The sequence below is a fragment of the Ruditapes philippinarum genome, unplaced genomic scaffold (assembly GCF_026571515.1).
Source record: "Ruditapes philippinarum isolate M1 unplaced genomic scaffold, ASM2657151v2 ctg6661_1_1_1_1, whole genome shotgun sequence".
Taxonomy (NCBI): domain Eukaryota; kingdom Metazoa; phylum Mollusca; class Bivalvia; order Venerida; family Veneridae; genus Ruditapes; species Ruditapes philippinarum.
The window spans coordinates 135,997-141,938 of NW_026855106.1; the positions used below are offsets into that span (position 1 = coordinate 135,997).

A 5,942-nucleotide genomic window follows, 5' to 3' on the forward strand; every position below is an offset into this window, starting at 1 on the left:
ACATAGTACATGTTTGAAATAGTTAACATAGTACATGTTTGAAATAGTTAACATAGTACATGTTTGTAATAGTTAACATAGTACATGTTTGAAATAGTTAACATAGTACATGTTTGAAATAGTTAACATAGTACATGTTTGAAATAGTTAACATAGTACATGTTTGTAATAGTTAACATAGTACATGTTTGAAATAGTTAACATAGTACATGTTTGTAATAGTTAACATAGTACATGTTTGTAATAGTTAACATAGTACATGTTTGAAATAGTTAACATAGTACATGTTTGAAATAGTTAACATAGTACATGTTTTGTAATAGTTAACATAGTACATGTTTGAAATAGTTAACATAGTACATGTTTGTAATAGTTAACATAGTACATGTTTGTAATAGTTAACATAGTAACATGTTTGAAATAGTTAACATAGTACATGTTTGAAATAGTTAACATAGTACATGTTTGTAATAGTTAACATAGTACATGTTTGTAATAGTTAACATAGTACATGTGTGAAATAGTTAACATAGTACATGTTTGAAATAGTTAACATAGTACATGTTTGAAATTAACATAGTACATGTTTGAAATACAAATGTAGTTAACATAGTACATGTTTGAAATAGTTAACATAGTACATAGTACATGTTTGAAATAGTTAACATAGTACATGTGTGAAGTAGTTAACATAGTACATGTTTGAAATAGTTAACAAAGTACATGTTTGAAATAGTTAACATAGTACATGTTTGAAATAGTTAACATAGTACATGTTTGTAATAGTTAACATAGTACATGTTTGTAATAGTTAACATAGTACATGTTTGAAATAGTTAACATAGTACATGTTTGAAATAGTTAACATAGTACATGTTTGTAATACAATGTAATTAACATCTTAATTTTTTGATTGATGTTGTTTATTAGTCAATAATTACATATTCTTGCAAGATGCTATACATTAACGAAGTAGAAAACATTCATTTACGCCGTTTTATTGATTTTTGATAAACGTGACTCAGTGTGTCATGAAATAATGACAGCGTTTTAGTAAGACTTTTATATAAAACTTTCATTGACAAATAATCTAACAAATTAACATGTACTATTAAGTACGTATTATAACATGAATCAGACATAAATCAGAACAAATACATGCTAATCGCAAGAATGAAAACATTGTATAAGGACATGCATATTACTGTAAGAAGTTCTAACAATTAAATTCTTAGAAATAATTGATTAGATAAAATTTGATTTACAACTATCAGTAATAAATAATGCAGTACACACGAAACAGCTTCCAGCAGTAAATAATACAGCTGTGCACAAATTAACAATGAATCACAGTGTATGTTGTTCAGCACAATGTCAATCTACTTTGATTATTATTGTGGTTTCAGTTCATTGAAAGCAGAAAACTGGCTGCAAATATATGGCAAGTATCCATTAGTGTATCCCAGTAATGATAAACTGCTATACTCAACTATGATCAAATATGAGGCCATGGATTTGTCCGTCATTGACAGTTGTTGCCGAACTTTCGTTATAATTTGAAAATGTAACTGTTAGTCCAAGGTGTTCGCAAAAAGACGTTGCTTGTCCATTTTGACCAGTGAACGATCTTGTACCACGCATACATTGCACAATCGTGTAAGTTTTATTTGATGGTAATATAACTGCCTTTTTAAAACGAATGTCTTTGAATTTGATATTTTTCTGATATTCAAGTGTGATGTCTGTCAACGTCATTACATCGTCACCCTCTTGCAATCTTACAAACCCTTCAATGGTTCCATTTTCTGACGGCGTGAACATGCTTACGCCCAGCAAGACCGCAGGTTCCGAGATTTTGAAGTTTATCCCATATAACTGTGACGAATTGTGCCAACTTTTTCTAATTTCCTTAAACCTAACAACAGTTACAATCTCCGGTTGCTTACGTCTCAAAGTCTTACAGAACAAAAATTCCTGATTTATCGTGGTGTTTCCGAAAAAGCTCTGAAAGACGGAAAGCTTTTCATCTGCGGAAAGAATGTTTTCATTTGACACCTGATGAGCAAATTTGTCTGGATCAATCAGCGGAAAGCGGATGAGGAACAACAGGTCTCCAAGTTTTTCTCTTATAGCTGAATGACAAATATCAGTATCTTTGTTTCCCTGAAGGTTTGCTACAGCCCAATCCTTACAAGCTTCATAGATATCTAGCTCATCTGCACATAAATAGTCAGACTGGAGCAACTCTCGAAGTACTTCTTTTGATAGACAGTTTATCTCCCCATGTTTTAAAACAGCGTCAACGTTAGCAAATATAAATTTGAAGCACTTGTCTGTCAATTCATTCAGATTGAATTGATGGGCATGCATTAAGATCACGCACACGTTTTCAACAGACATTTCTGCTTTAAGGTAGTCTGTGCATTTCTCCACTAGACGCTGTAATTCGTATTAATTTGCGGTATACATTAGACCAGAAACTGTATCATGTGTAATATGACATTGCTCTGTGTACACAAACCTGTGACAAAGAATCAAAAATAAAATCTCTTAATGATTCAATGTTTGAAGTAATAATTATAGAATATATACGAGGACTTTACCGGCTGGTATCAGCGCGTGGGGTGACAACAAGGGTCAATCATAGGAAATTAATCGAGACGGAACGTCGAGATTAATTTCCATGATTGACCCTTTTGTCGCCCCATGCGCTGATACCAGCCGTTGAAGTCTGAGTATTTATTCTGTAACTGTTTTATCGCATGACCATCACGACTTTTTTCTTCTCTCGTAATATTTGCTTTATTTAAACATATAAATATTTTAAGAAATGCCCACAGAAATACACCCATTAGATGCCGTTGAAGGAACTGGACATAATAACCATTTCGCGAGGTAATTTGATGCTTTTTTTCTAAATGCGAAATAATAATCATCTTTCCAGCTCATTTTCAAAATATAATTTAGGAAATATTGTCGATAAGTATCCTGGTGTATATTTCAGAGGTATATCTTGTACGCGTATTCTTTAAAACTAACGACAATGTAGTTAGTTTTTTCACTACTTCCATCTATTAATAATTACGCTAGAATATTATGTTCATAAACGTGTAGTGATTTACTGAATGGCTTACTGGTCAGAATCTCCTGTAAAACGAAGGCATTGTTTATAGTAGATAAAAAGAATAATTTGATCATTGTTTCAGATTTGTCCTCGAGGTCAGGATGCAGAAAATTGCGATTACTTTCCACTGGAGACAACATCTTTATAATAACTGCATTTTCAGGTTTTGGAAAAAAAAGATCGAGATGATATATAATTTTTTTTTTAAAAGTGCTGTAAACTGTGTAATGTTTTGTTTTGCTCTTTTTCAGGTATGCTCACTTTATTATTTGAAATAAAATAATAAACTGGGCATGCGCGAGAAAGTGTACTTATTCCCTGCGGGCCGGAGCCCGCAGGATATTGGTACGTGTTTTATTTTTGAGGCATGGAGGAGCACGTGACCTGTTTTCGGTACATGGAGGAGCATGTGATCTGTAAACCGTACATGATTGGTTAATTGACCTATTCGAAAACCTAGCTAAATACCGTTTCCCGGTACGTTACGGATTAACCTCTAGGGCACACGGGTCTCTCAAATGACCGGTGTACACAATGCTAGGGAATTAGTCCGAATTACACCTAATTAAGAACATAACACTATTACGTGATATTTCTAATTTTCTATTATTATTTTACCGTTTAAGGTGGAAAAACTTGCAATGATGTGTTTGAAAATTATCAATGTTTCTTTAATATCTATCTGAAATTTTACAAACAATAAATTGTTTATAGTGAAAATCCACAGAATTAAAACATTCGTTTGTGGCATCTGCCATAATAGATAGAGATATTTTCTGTGTAAACTTGTGTGTTTACTTTCTTTTCTTTTTTTTTTTGCACGGAATTATACATACAATGGTATTTGATCATTTTCTTAAACAGAAATATTGTTTTATTTTCGACCAAGACCAAAGACCTCCTTCTATTGATCGATTATTGTCAACTATATTCCTGATGCAAACGTTTTTCTTCTTCTATTTTTTGCCCCAAAACAATGTTGAAAATAGTTAAATGAAATATCTTTAAATCATTATAAATGTTCCCCTCAGGAAACCATTTTACTTGTACCTTATTTAGAGCACCACAAAGCGTACAGATACCTCATTTAGAGCACCCCAAAGTTTTCCAATACTGAAATTTAAAGAACGCCGATCTTCAAAGGAAAGTTGTGGCGGTCATGCGATAATGGTGATGTACTATTTGTGATATCATGTAAGCTTATGAATTTTAATGGTGTATATACATTAATGAAACATAAATAAATTGGTCATTCATTGTAGAATGAAAGAAATATTTCTTTATTTTTCTGCAATTACTACACGTTTATTGTCATCGTTGAAGATATGTAATTTCTAAAGGTGTAAAGTAAAACTGTAAAACGACTGTGCCTGTATCTATCAGACATAAGCTTAGTTTACAAGGGGTTTGATAGGGAATGTGGTTTCTTGTGACTGATGCGATCGCAGAAAAAAAGGGTAGTGTTTAACAATATATTCATTTGTCAAGGGGGAAACTATTACTCTCAATGAAAGTAGGCGTATTTCTATTAGTCGGAATACAACTTAAGGCGATGCTGATAGGTTTGAAAGATATGATACTTTCATAATTCCTCATGCACAGACTAAATGGAATCTAGTCAGCAATTTGCACCTTTCTACTTTTCTTCCCGAATGTTTTTTCTCCTTTTCTAGAATTTCCATATAGATCTAGTCTAATTAGTTATTCATATTTCATTTCAATGTGCTTTGCCTCGATCATATTTACATTGAATTACCTAAGAAGTTCTTTCAGAATATCTTCTTCGATGTCTGGTATCAAAATGCTGTCGCTAGTCTCTGGCACTGATCCACAGAACATGCAATAAAACACAGGGCTTCTGCTTGCCAGTATCACTTTGTGTGCTTTCACTTCTACTTTGTCTTTTCCCGCCAAAAACGTGACGTCACTAAGTATCCCATTTTCTAGAATGTAGCTATTTGTATCTTCAAACAGCCTTGCACTTTGCCAAATGCTTGCCATGTTCTTAATGTCTGGAAATTGAAAATGGCATACCAGTTACTTAAGATTTTAATAAGGCATTGAAAGTGAAATACTAGGGTCTAAAATCGTTCAGAACATCGTAAATTGCAGTGGCGTAGCTACTACTAGGCCATGTAGGCCCAGGACTACAAATTGGCCAAGAAATTGACATTTTCAAAAGTCCCAAAACACAATTAACACATGGGTGGGTGGAATTGGTAATATGTTCAAGCCGTATGGTCGAATCAAGTGTCTTTTAGGCTGATTTACCGTCCTCAATAAAGTTGGCATCTAATCAATTTCATATTTTTAAGATTATTGTTTTGATAATTTTCCTTAAAAAATACTTAAGAACGCGCAATTTGCTCTTTTTTAATCTGAACTTGTTTTTGGCTTCTGCTGGCTTGATTAAATCATATTTTATTGCTTGAAACATGTACATGTAACATAAAGATTACATTAATACAAAACAGAATACAATAAATACGGATAAGGAAACATGTATGCTAACAGTTTGAAGCAAATGGGTTGGGCCACAAGTTTTACCAACATTAATGAAGGCCCTTTTAAATAACAAAATGTTCATTATAAAGATACAAAACTTGTTTACGTAATTAATGTGTTAGGCGAAGAAACAAGAAAATATATGTTTTTTGCGCATCATCAGAACAATATTTACAGTTTGCTTCTATATATATCTATATTGATATTAAAGTATTTAGATGAAAATATTATGAGAGAGAGAAAAAACAAAAAAAAACAACAACAACAACAAAAATTGATGTGACGTTTTCCATGAAATAGAAAAAAAAAACAA

The 5,942-nt window shown here is 32.3% G+C and overlaps 1 pseudogene; it reads right to left on the reverse strand.

Annotated features, from left to right (window-relative positions):
- Positions 1–795: 795 nt before the first annotated feature.
- On the reverse strand, positions 796–5,283 carry LOC132742122 (BTB/POZ domain-containing protein 2-like; annotated as a pseudogene).
- Positions 5,284–5,942: the final 659 nt, after the last annotated feature.